Raw genomic sequence first — 13,565 nt, forward strand, 5'->3', positions numbered from 1 at the left:
TGCTGGCCTGGCCCTGCATTGGCCCCAAAGGTATCTCAGGCCCTTGCTAGAGATAAAACCCAATGTAGTCCCCTCTTGTCTCCCACCCTCACCCAGCACCGGCTCTCCCCTCTCTATTTTCTTTCCCTTCTCCCTCTGGAGTAGTAAAATGAGTTTGCTGGCTTTGGAATTAGACCATCCCTATATGGCTAGGGCACCTTGAGCAAAACCATCTATCTCTCTGACCCTCATTTTCCTCAACTATAAAAGGAGGGCAGTAAAAGTCAGAAGCAACTGTAGCACAAGAGGGAAGGGCTCTGTAACAGTTAGCTTCCATAGATGACATCCAGGTCATTGTAACAATTCAATAATATCATGTACAGAAAACACAACACAGTGCCTGGTCCAAAGAAATAACAGCTAATGTTGATTGAGTGCCTACTATGCACCTTTGTTAAGTGCTTTACATGGATAAATTTAGCCCATCCTCATAAGGACCTTATGAGAAAGGTATTATTATTCCCATGTTACAGATGAAGAAACTAGGGCTCAGAGAAGTGAGACAACTAACTGATAATTACCGAGATAGTAAGTTCAGAGTCCAACTATGAACTCAGGCAGTCTGGTTCCAGAACCTGTACTCTTTAAGCACTATTCTCCCTTTCAGGATATACAGTTAAAAATTTGAAGTTCTCTATTTCCTCTTTTTATTACCAACTCCTTATCCCTTTGTAATTTTCTTCTCCTCACTATCTTCTTTTTTCTTTCTCAATCCTAGGGCAGCAGGACGATGTCATAACCAGGCAATTTCATCTGTGGAGCAGATTATCATCATTAATAGTATATTAACATAAATGGAATCATACTCTATAATGATTTGCAATTTCCTTTTTTTCTATTTGACCACATGGCAATATGCCATGTAGTTCTTTCCATATAAATTCTTTCTTTTTTGTGGAGTCATACTATTCAAGAATCTGAATGTTAACATTATTTAAACACTCACTTATTAATGGAAATTTAAGTTACTTCCAGGGATTTCCCCCATCCATTATGAATAATGTTGCAATAAATATCTTTGGGCTTATGTGAGGATATTTTTTATATGGTAGAATCCTAAAAAAATTCCTGGGTCAAAGGATATATAGACATTAAAATTTTTGATACTGCTAATTTGCCCTATACATTTGCTATACATCCCCAATAATGGTGCATAAGAGTGTGTGTGTCTGGTCTCTCATAAACTTGCCAACACCATTTAAAAAATTTAATTAATTACTTAACTGAAATATACTTAATTTACAATATTATAACTAATTTTTATTATTTCCTTCCTTCTGCTAACTTTGGATTTAGTTTGCTATTTTAATTTCCTATTTCCTTAAGGTGTAGAGTTAGGTTATTGGTTTGATATATTGTTTCTTTTTAAAAATATGTTTTTATAACTATAAATCTCTGAGCACTGCCTTGCTGCATCCCATATGTTTTGATAGGTTGTATTTTCATTTTAATCCATTTCTAAGTATTTTCTAATTTCCCTTGTGATGTATTCTTTGACCTACTGATTGTTTAATAGTGTGTTGTTCCATTTCCACATACTTGTGAATTTTCCAGTTTCACTTGTTATTGATTTTCAGTTTCATTCCTTTGTCACCACAAAAGATATTTCGTAAGATTTTATTCTTTTTAAATTAACTGAGACTTGGGGCTCAATTTATGGTGTATCCTGGAGAATGCTCCATGTGCACTTGAGAAAAATATGTATTCTGCTATTGCCAGCAGAGCATTCTGTGTATATTATTTGTTCTAGTTGGTTTATAGTGTTTTGCAAGTTCTCTATTATTGATCTTCTGTTTATGGGTTGTTGTTCTACCCATTACTGACAGTGGAGTATTGAAGTATAGAACTATTATTGTAGAACTATTTCTCCCTTCTGTTTTGCCTGGTTTTGCTTCATATATTTTGTGATGGTCTTGTTAGTTGTGTGTATGTTTATAATTATAGCTCCTTGGTGAATTGACCTTTTAATCAATATGTAATGTCCTTCTTTGTACCTTGAAACACATTTTGAATTAAAGTCTGTTTAGTATGATATTTGTATAACTACCCCAGTTCTCTTTTAGTTACTATTTGCGTGGAGTATTCTTTCCATAATTTCACTTTCAACCTACCAGTTTCTTTTGATTAAAATGAGTCTCTTGTAGGCAGCATATAGTTCGATCATAATTTTTTCATCCATTCTGCCAATCTATGCCTTTTGATTACATAGTTTACTCTATTTACATTTAAACTTATTACTGATAAGGAAGAATTAGCTTCAGCCATTTTGCTATTTTTTTCTATATGTCTTATAGCTTTTCCTTCCTCATTACCTCCATTACTGCCTTCATTTGTGTTTAATTGATTTTTTGTTGTTGTGTTCCATTTTGGTTCCCTTCTCATTTTCCTTTTTGTGTATTTTGAGTTATTTTCTTCGTGGTTATCCTGAGGATTATAAGTAACATATTGAATTCATAACATTTTAGTTTGAATTAATACTAACAGCTTCAGTAGCATGCAAAACTCTGCTCTTATGCTCCTAGACACCTCTGTCCTTTCCCCTTTATGATGTTATTGTCATAACTTACATCTTTATACAATGCGTATCCACTAGCATTGACTTATAATTATTGTTTTATGAATTTGTCTTTCAAATCATATAGTAAAAAAGAAAAGTTACAAACCAATAATAAAATAATACTGAATTTTATATTTACCTATTTAATTACCTTTACCGGTGTTCTTTATTTCTGTGTATGGCTATCTAGCATCCTTCCCTTTCAGCCTGAAGGACTCCCTTTTGCATTTCTTGTAGGGCACGTCTACTGGTGACAAATTCTTCTGGTTTTGTTTGTTTGGGGCTGTCTTGATTTCTCCTTCAGTTCTGATGAATAGTTTTGGCATATATAGAATTCTTAGTTGACTATTTTTTTCTTTTCACACTTTAAGTATGCCTTCTGGCCTCCATGGTTTTTGATGAAAAATCAGCCATTAGTTTCTGGGGAAAACTGAAATGCAGAAGAACCCTGCTTCCCCAACACACCCCCCAAAAAGTTCAATGATTGAACAGCTATCCATGAATAAAAACAGCTCTGGAAAACCTCTAGAGTCCACCTAGGAATTTTAGCAGCACAGTGGAACAAAAACCAGTATTTTTGAGAACCACACAAGCAGAGAAAGAAGACAACTTCATTCTATCTGCAACATCCCATCTCCCAAAGCAGCATTGTTCAGCACCAAGAAAGAACTTCCACCAAGAAAGAGTTCCTCTCTCTAGGAAAGGAAGAGTAGGGGTGAGCAAACAGCTTATCCAGCCTCTTGAGGCATTGCAGAAAGTTCCCACTTTGGTTTCACCCCACCTAGACCAGCAAAGCTGAAATGTATACAGCCAGCTAGGAAAAAGGAAGAAAAGCAGAGGCTATTATTAGCAGACATACAGCAGGAGCAATCATAGTTCACAAAGACCTGCTCTGCAGACGAATTCAGCAAATTTCACCACTGAGGAAACCAACAGCCAACACCGTTGCTGTGGATTGCCTGCATATTTCACCAGCTTTCACTCCACAGGTATTTGCATTTGCTGATGCCAGCCATCTGAGTTCCTTCCCACTCCTTTCCTCCTCCCACCCCTGTCAGAGCCCAGGAACCATACCAACAGCTATCCAGGATCCTGAAGCTATGCAAGTATAAGTTGCCAGCTGCCTGAGTCCTTCCGTGCTACTGCCAGAGCCCAGGAGCCACACACATAGCCATGTTGAGCCTCTGCATCTGCATGAGTGCAAAATGCCAGCCTAAGCACCCTGGGTGACTTTCACCACTGTGCTTCTGCTTGGGGCCTCCATCTGCACATCCACATGGATCTAGCCTTATGCCTCCACTGTAGCTTTCATACCCTGAGGAAGATCGTGCAGCCACAGTGGGCACACCAAAAGCCAGGGCTCCTGGAGCAACTTCTGAGCCCAGATCAGGCCCTGTCTTCTGTCACTGTCCAGCACTACCACACCCACCCATAGTTAACCTCTTCAACTGTGTGTCTGCATGCTTCCAGCCTGGATCCTGTCATCAGCCATCAGCTTCCACTGCAGTACACATGCCCGGGGTAAGATGGGCAGGGAGAGTTGGAGCCACAGGTGATCACATGGAATGCCACAGCCCCTGCAGCTGTTTGTGGGCCTTGATTAATCACTGGCTGGCAACATCACACCTACCCATAGCTAGCCCTTCTAGCTGTGTACCTGCATGTCCCTAGCCCAACTCCCACTATCAGCCTCCACTGAAGCACACATGCTTAAGGAAAAAGTGTGCAGGCACAGGTGTCTGCAGCTAGCCTCTGCAGCTGAGTGTGTGCACACCACTGACTCTGACCAGCAACACTGACTGCCCTGGTCCCTAGCTGCTAGATCTAGAGGTGCCACTAAGGAGTCCAACAGTCCTTGCATCCACTGCATACCCCCCCACACTGTGCTGTGCTCACCAAGGACCACATAGTTGTCAGTGCTGTGGACAAAATTGGCCTAAACTGAAGAGACATCATGCTTCCCAGACGCAGTGCCACCACAAGCCCCCATACTTGACGCCCTGGACCACTAGAACCAGGTCACAGCATGATACAGTGTGCCTCTATTCATAGGTGAAATGCTTCTGTTACTGAAGTCAGTCCATAAAGTCTAGAAGAGTTGACTACTCCTTCAAGTGTGCAGATACATAGTCAAGGCTACAGGAATCATGAGAAAAAAATCAGGAAAATACATCTCTACCAAAGGAATACAGTAAACCACCAGCAACTGTCCCCAGAGAAATAGAGCTCAAGGAAGTGTTCAACAAAGAATTCAAAATAATTTTTCTACAGATGCTCAGAAAGCTACAAGAGAACACAGATAAACAATTTAATGATGTCAGGGAAACAGTGCAACAATGAAAGGAGAAGTTCAATAAAGAGATAGAAAGCATAAAAAAATAACCAAACAGAAATTTTGGAGCTAAATACAATCACTGAATGGAAGAATACAACAGAGAACTCCAACAGCACACTTTAACAAACAGAAGAGAGAATCAGTGAGCTAGAAGGCAGATCAATTGAAATTATCCAATCAGAGAAGCAAAAAAAATAATAATAATGAATGAAAACGAATGAAGAAAGCCTATGGAAATTATGAAATACCATCAAAAGAAATATTATACTTAACTGGAGTCCCAGAAGAAGGGATGGAGAAATGGCTGAAAGCTTATTTAAAAAAATAATGGCTGAGAACTTCACAAACCTGGGAAGGGATATAGTTATTCAGGTTCATGAAGCTAATAGGTCACCTCAAAATTTCAATCCAAAACAATGTTCTCCAAGATACATAATAATAAAATTGTTTAAAGACAAAGAGAGAATTTTACAAGCAACAGGAAAAAAATTTTCTACAACGAGGGAACACCCATAAGGCTATCAGTGGATTTCTCAGCAATGAACTTACAGGTTAGGAGAGAGTGGGATGATATACTCAAAGTGCTAAAAGAAACTGCCAACCAAGAATACTTTAGCCAGCAAAGTTGTCCTTCAAAACTGAAAGAGAGATAAAGAGTTTCCCGGGCAAAAGCTGAGGGATTTCATCACCACTAAAGCTGCCTTACAAGAAATGCTGAAAGGAATTCTTGAAGCTGAAACAAAAGAATGCTAATTACTAACATGAAAACATAAGAAAATAAGCAACACATTGGCAAAAGTGAACATATAATTAGACTCGAAACAGCTTGATACTGTAATATGGTGATGTGTTAACTAGTTAACTCTAGCATAAAGGTTAAAAAACAAAAGTACCCAAAATAGCTATAGCTTCAACAATTTGTTAATGGATACACAATAAAAAAAGATTAAAATAGTGACATAAAAAGTATAAAAGGAAAGGGGATTAAAGTATATAGTTTTTGCATGCAATCAAAGTTAAATTGTTATCAGTGTAAAATAGACTGTTATATATATAAGAAGATTTATGTAAGCCTCCTTGTTAACTGCAAAGCAGTTACAAAAAAGATAGAACGAGGGGAATCAAACAATATCACTTTGGAAAATTATCAATCCTCAATGGTAGACAGCAAGAAAGGAAGAAAAGAACAATCAAGCTACAAAACAGCCAGAAAACAATTAATAGGATGGCATTAGTCAGTCTTTACCTATCGTTTACCTATTAAGAATTACTCTAAATGTAAATGGATTGAATTCTCTAATAAAATGGCAAAGTGTGGTTGTATGGATGAAAAAATAGGACCCAACTATATGATGCCTATGGAGACTCACTTCAACTTTAAGGACACACATAGGCTCAAAGTAAAGAGATGACAAAAGATATTCCATGCAAGTGGAAACCAAAAGAGAGGAGGGGTAGCTATATGTATATCAGAAAAAATAGTCTTTAAGCAAAAAATAGTAACAGAAGGCAAATATGGTAATTATGTAATGATAAAGGGGTCAAGAAGATATAACGATTGTAAAGGATGCATGAACCCTGATGTTCATTGCAGCACTATTTACAATAGCCAGGACATGGAAGCAACCTAAATGTCCATTGACAGAGGAATGGGTAAAGAAAATGTGGTACATATATACAAGGGAATATTACTCAGACATAAAAAGGAATGAAATAGTGCCATTTGCAGAGATGTGGATGGACCTAGAGATTGTCATACAGAATGAAGTAATTAAGAAAGAGAAAAACAAATATTGTATAATATAGCTTATATGTGGAATCTAGAAAAATAGTGCAGATGAACTTATTTGCAATGCAGAAATAGAGTCACAGATGTAGAGAACAAACTTATGGTTACCAAGGGGGGAAGGGAGGGTGGGACAAATTGGGAGATTGGGATTGACATATATACGCTACTATGTATAAAATAGATAACTAATGAGAACCTACTGTATAGCACAAGGAACTCTACTCAATGATCTGTGGTGACCTAAATAGGAAGGAAATCTTAAAAAGAGTGGATATATGTATACGTATAACTGATTCACTTTGCTGTACAGTAGAAATTAACACAACATTGTAAAGCAACTATACTCCAATAAAAAATAAAATAAAATAAATAAGAAAGAAGATATAACAATTGTAAATATATATGAATCTACATATATTAAGCAAATACTAACAGTTCTGAAAAGAGAAATAGACAGCAATACCATAATAGTAGGAGACATCAATGCCCCACTTTCAACAACAGATAGGACATCTGTACAGAAAATAAATAAGGAAACATTGGATTTGAACCATACTATAGAATAAATGGAACTAACAGACATGTACAGAATATTCCATCCAAGAGCAGCAGAATATTCTTAAGCACACACAGAACATTCTCCAGGATAAATTATATAATATGTCAGAAGACAAGTCTTACCAAATTTTAAAAAAGATTGAAATTATAGCTAGTATATTTTCTGACTACAATGGTATGAAATTAGAAATCAATAGCAGGAGGAAAGCTGGAAAATTAACAGATAGTTGGGAATTAAACAACATGCTCAGTGGACATATATACACTACCAAATGTAAAATAGATAGCTAGTGGGAAGCAGCTGCATAGCGCAGGGAGATCAGCTTGTTGCTTTGTGACCACCTAGAGGGGTGGGATAGGGAGGGTGGGAGGAAGATGCAAGAGGGAGGGGATATGGGGATATATGTATATGTATAGCTGATTCACTTTGTTATACAGCACAAACACAATACTGTAAAGCAATTATACTCCAATAAAGATGTTAAAAACAACAACAAAAACAACAACATGCTCAGCAGCAATTGATGGGTCAAAGAAGAAATTAAAAGCGAGATCAAGAAATATCTTGAAACTAAAATTGAAGCACATCAAAACCCATGTGTTTCTACAAAAGCTGTTATAAAAGGGGAATTTATACTGATAAATGCCTACATCAAGAAACAAGAGAGGGGAGGAGTCAAGATGGTGGAATAGGAGGATGTGGAATTCGTCGCTCTTCACAAGTATATCAAGAATACAACTACAAACGTAACAGTTCTCATAGAGCACCTGCTGAACATTAGCGGAAGACTTTGGACACCTAAGAGGACAAGAAACATCCCCTCACAACTGTCTAGGATGAAAGAAAGAAGAAAAAAAGAAAAGAGGAATCAAAAGAGGGACCAGCAACCCTGGTGGGAAGCTGAAGGTGAGGGGAGGTCCTCATATTCAGAAAAACTCTCTCATGGTGGGGAAATCAGCTGGGACAGAAAAGGACCTTCAGGGGATCAAAGGAGAATGCAGTGGACAGTCTGTAGAAGGCAGGAAAAATTAAGAACTGCATGGTCTACACTGCAGCTCTGCACATTCCAGCCTGAGTCGTGAGTCACCTGTTGCAAAGGGAGGCTGGGTGCAGGAAATTGGGGTTTGGAGCACGGACCCAGGGAGGGGACAGCTGTTGGGTGTGAAAAGATAGCCTGAAGGGACAAGAGTAAGGAGCTGCACAACCGGGAAAGTCTGCAGAAAAAACCTGGGACACCATAAAAGCAAGGCGTCATTTTTGAGTGGCGTACAAGGGGCAGAACTACCATTATAACCCCTTTCACCACCTGCCGGCTTCTTCAGCCTCCATGGGCATTGGGAAGGGCTCCTATCTGAGCAGGCACACCCATCCCTCGGGCCAGGGTCTCCTCTGTCCATGTGGGCTCCAGAGGCCTGAGTGCTGCCCATCCCAAAGCCTCCTTGGGCATCAGCCCTGGGCTCCCCTGCCTGGGATGAGAGTCTGCTGATGCTGGCTGGGCTGAGTGCTAAAGCGTGGGGTTGGGAGAATGGATCTGGGCAGAGGAGTGCTGTAAGCTGCACGGATATAGCAGTGGGGACAGGAGTGAGGGGATGCGCAGCTGGGAATGCCCCTAGAGGAAGCATGCACTGCCTGGAAAGTGGGGCACCATTGTTGAGAGGTGTGAGGGGAGCAGGGCCACCACTGCCCCCACATGCCAGCTCCTGCCTCTGCAGGCACTGCCAGGCACTCCCACCAGAGTGAGCATGCCCCAGACTGTTGCAACTGCCTGCTGGTCCCCGCTGCTGCAGGCAACTCATGAACACCCCAATTGTGTCCGCCATACCCCTCCCTGGCCTGAGTAAGTGTGCCCCAAGCAGCCACTGCTTTCACCCACTCACACCTGGGCAAGGAACAGATTCCTGAGGGTGGCACACATGCAGAGGTGAAGCCAAAACGAGAATTGAGCCCCAGGGGCCATGCAACTAAGGCAGAGGAATGGAAGTCTTTCCATGCAGCTGCACAAGCCATGGATTAAATCCCCAAGATTGACTTGGTAAATCCAGCCTCTGTGGAATACCTGAATAGACAATGAGTGTTCCCACAGTTGAGACCGATCTAGCCTTCATAGCACTGGAGTTTTAGGTAACATACATGTGGGAGTCAAGCCAGGTCAGAGTCTGAGCTGGCCCCACAGTGCCCACAGCAGGTCCAGGGACCTACCTAGGTTATTGGAGGTCCTCCTGGGAAGGTAGGGATTGGCTGTGGCTCACTGAGGGAGCAATGACACTGACAGAGGAGGGCCCAGAAAAATATTCTTAATTCTATTATTCAGTTTTGTTTGTTTTGTTTTGTTCAGTTGTTGGTGGTGTTCCTTTTATTATTTTTTATCATTTATTTTTATTTTTTAAATATATATATATATTCTATTTTTACTTTACTTGTTTCCTTGTTTTGTTCTTTGTTTTTTCATTTTATTTTTTCTTTAGTTTTTTTGATTGTTTATATGTGTATATTTTGTTTTCTTCACTTTTCTTGTTTTTTGTTTGCTGTCTGTTTTTGTTTTATTTTTCATTTTTTAAGTTTTGTTTGTTAAGGCCTTATTGACTGTTCTCATGTTTGAATTCTTTTGTTTGTTCTCTTGTTTTTTTTAATTTATTTTATTCTGTGTGTGTGTGTTGTGTTGTTGCTGCTGTTTGCTGTTGTTTTTGCTCTTTGCCTTGGGTTTCTTTTCTGTTCTTTCTTTTATCATTGGGCAGCTTGTGGGCACTTGGTTCCCCATCCAGGGGTCAGGCCTGGGCCTCTGGGGTGGAAGTGCCAAGTCCAGGACACTGGACCGCCAGAGAATACCTGGGCCCAGGGAATATTAATCGGTGTGCATACTTCCGGAGGTATCCATATCAACACCAAGATGCAGCCCCACACAACAGCCTGCAGGCTCCAGTGCTGGACACCTCACACCAAGCAACCAGCAAGACAGGAACACAGCCTCACCCATCATCAGACAGGCTACCTAAAGTCATACTAAGATCACAGACACCCCAAAACACACCACCTGATGTGGCCCTGCCTTTCAGAGGGAAAAGACTCAGCTCCACACCCCCAAGCACAGGCACCAGTCCCTCCCACTAGGAAGCCTACACAAGCCCTTGGACCAACCTCACTGACTGGGAGCAGACAACAAAAGCAAGAGGAACTACAGACACTGAAGCCTAAGGAAAGGAGACCTTAACAGTAGGTTAGACAAAATGAGATGACAGAGAAATAGATTACAGAAGAAGGAGCAAGGTAAAACCCCACAAGACCAAATAAATGAAGAGGAAATAGGCAATCTACCTGAAAAAGAATTCAGAGTAATCATAATAAAGATGAACCAAGACCTCAAAAATAGAATGGAGGCACAGATTGAGAAGATACAAGAAATATTTAACAAAGACCTAGAAGAACTAAAGAACAAACAATCAGTGATGGAGAACACAAAACTGAAATGGAAAATACACTAGAAGGAATCAATAGGAGAATAACTGAGGCAGAAGAACAAATAAGTGACATGGAAGATACAATGGTGGAAATAACTACTGCAGAGCAGAATAAAGAAATAAGAATGAAAAGAATTGAGGACAGTCTCAGAGACCTCTGGGACAACATTAAACACACCAACATTCGAACTATAGGGGTCCCAGAAGAAGAAGAGAAAAGGAAAGGTACTGAAAAATATTTGAAGAGATTATAGTTGAAAACTTCCCTAACATGGGAAAGGAAACAGTCAACCAAGTCCAGGAAGCACAGAGAGTCCCATTCCTACAGGAAAAATTCAGGGAGAAACACACTAAGACACATATTAATTAAACTATCAAAAATTAAATACAAAGAAAAATCCAAGATTTTGGATCATTTTTACTATCATTACTCTGAATTCTTTTTCAAGTAGACTGCCTAACCCTAAAGAAGCGGCTGATTAGTGGGCTCTGGCTCACTCAGGCTGCGGGGAGGGAGGGGTACGGAATGTGGAGCGAGCCTGTGAGGGCAGAGGCCAGTGTGCCATTGCAACAGCCTGAGGCAGGCCGAGTGTTCTCCCGGAGAAGTTGTCCATGGATCATGGGACCCTGGCAGTGGTGGGTTGCAGAGGCTCCAGGGAGGGAGGTGTGGATAGTGACCTATGATTGCACACAGGATTCTTGGTGGCTGTAGCAGCAGCCTTAGCACTTCATGCCCGTCTCTGGTGTCCATGCTGATAGCCGTGGCTCAAGCCCATCTCTGAAGCTCATTTACATGGTGTTCTTAATCTCCTCTCCTCATGCACCCCGAAACAATGGTCTCTTAACTGTTAGGCAGTTCCAAACTTTTTCCTGCACTCCCTCCCAGTTAGCTGTGGTGCACTAGCCCCCTCCAGGCTGTGTTCACACAGCCAACTCCAGTCCTTTCCCTGGGATTTGACCTCCGAAGCCCAAGCCTCAGCTCCCAGCCCCCACCCACCCCAGTGGTTGAGCAGACAAGCTTCTCAGGCTGGTGAGTGCTGTTCGGCACTGATCCTCTGTGCAGGAATCTCTCCACTTTGCCCTCTGCACCCCTGTTGCTGCGCTCTCCTCTGTGGCTCCGAAGCTTCTCCCCCGCCCATCCCCCTGTCTCTGCCAGTGAAGGGGCTTCCTAGTTTGTGGAAACTTTTCCTCCATCACAGCTCCTTCCCAGAGGGGCAGGTCCAGTCCGCATTCTTTTGTCTCTGTGTTTTCTTTTTTCTTTTGCCCTACCCAGGTACAGTGGGGGTGAGTTTCTTACCTTTTGGGAAGTCTGAGATCTTCTGACAGTGTTCAGGAGGTGTTCTGTAGGAGTTGTTCCACATGTAGATGTATTTTTGATGTATCTGTGGGGAGGAAGGTGATCTCCACGTCTTACTCCTCCACCATCTTTTTTTTTTTTTTACGGTACACGGGCCTCTCACTGTTTTGGCCTCTCCCGTTGCAGATCACAGGCTCCGGACGCGCAGGCTCAGCAGCCATGGCTCACAGGCCTAGCCGCTCCGCAGCATGTGGGATCTTCCCGGACCGGAGCACGAACCCGTGTCCCCTACAGGCGGACTCTCAACCCGTGCGCCACCAGGGAAGCCCCCCTCCACCATCTTGAAGGTCCTCCCGGCATAGTTATTTTTAATTCTTTTGTTTTTTTAACCTTTACACTCTAGTTAAATGTGATTTACACACCACCATTAAAGTTTTGTAGTATTTTGAGTTTGACTATATACTTACATTTACCAGTGAGTTTTATACTTTTAGTTTTATACTTTTATAGGTTTACATGTTACTAATTAGCATCATTTTGGTTCAGCTTGAAGAACTTCCTGTAGCATTTCTTGTAAAGTCAGGTTTAGTCATGATTAATTACCTCACTTTTTGTTTGGCTGGCAGTTTTATCTCTTCTTTATTTCCAAAAGACAGCTTTACTGGATAAAGTATTCTTGGTAGGCTTTTTTTATTTTTCTTTCAGCATTTTGAACATATCATCTCACTCTCTCCTGAACTGCAAGGTTTCTAGTGAGAAATCTAGAATCTTATGGAGTTTCTCTTGTATGGAATGAATCACTTTTCTCTTGGTGAATTCAAAATTCTCTTTGTCATCGCTTCTCGGCCTTTTGGCTAAGATCAAGTGTAGTATCTGTTCTTATCAGTTTAATATCTGATACGTCCTCTATCCGAGGACAATATATTAAATGGATTTTTGGAGCTGGGAGTCGGAATAGGAGCTTGCTCTGTCCGCTCCACGCATCGACCTGGTATTGCAGTATCTCCAGGAATGGTGCACTTCCCCTCACGGGGACCAAAAAAAAAAAATTCTCTTTGTCTTTGATTATTTACAGTTTGATTGTAATGTGTCTTGGTGAAATTCAATTTGGGTTGATCCTCTTTGGGCACCTTTGACCTTCATGTTCCTGGATATCCATAAATAGCTCTTTCAAGATTTGGAATGTTTTCAGCCATTATTTCTTTAAGTAAGCTTTACATCTCTTTCTTGCTCTCTTCTTCTGGGACTCTCATAATCTGTATATTAGTTCCCTCATGGTGTCTGATGAATCCTGTAGGCTATCTTTGATCCTTTCACTCTTTGTTGTTCTCTGACATGATAATTTCAAATGACCTGTCTTTGAGTTCACAGATTTTTCTTCTGCATGATGAAGTCTGTTTTTGGTGTTCTCTATGGAATTTTTCTTTATTCGATGCTTTCTTCAGCTCTAGAATTTCTCTTTGGTTCTTTTTCATTATTTCTATTTCTTTATTGAAATTCTAATTTTGTTCATGTATGGTTTTCCTGATTTTGC

The 13,565-nt window shown here is 40.7% G+C and overlaps 1 non-coding gene across 1 annotated transcript; it reads left to right on the forward strand.

Moving 5' to 3' along the window:
- Positions 1 to 12,865: 12,865 nt before the first annotated feature.
- On the forward strand, positions 12,866 to 13,056 carry LOC132419130 (U2 spliceosomal RNA). The gene has a single exon (XR_009518137.1). It is a non-coding gene; the product is annotated as a U2 spliceosomal RNA (small nuclear RNA).
- The last annotated feature ends 509 nt before the right edge of the window (positions 13,057 to 13,565 follow it).

This window comes from Delphinus delphis, chromosome X (genome assembly GCF_949987515.2).
Source record: "Delphinus delphis chromosome X, mDelDel1.2, whole genome shotgun sequence".
NCBI lineage: Eukaryota > Metazoa > Chordata > Mammalia > Artiodactyla > Delphinidae > Delphinus > Delphinus delphis.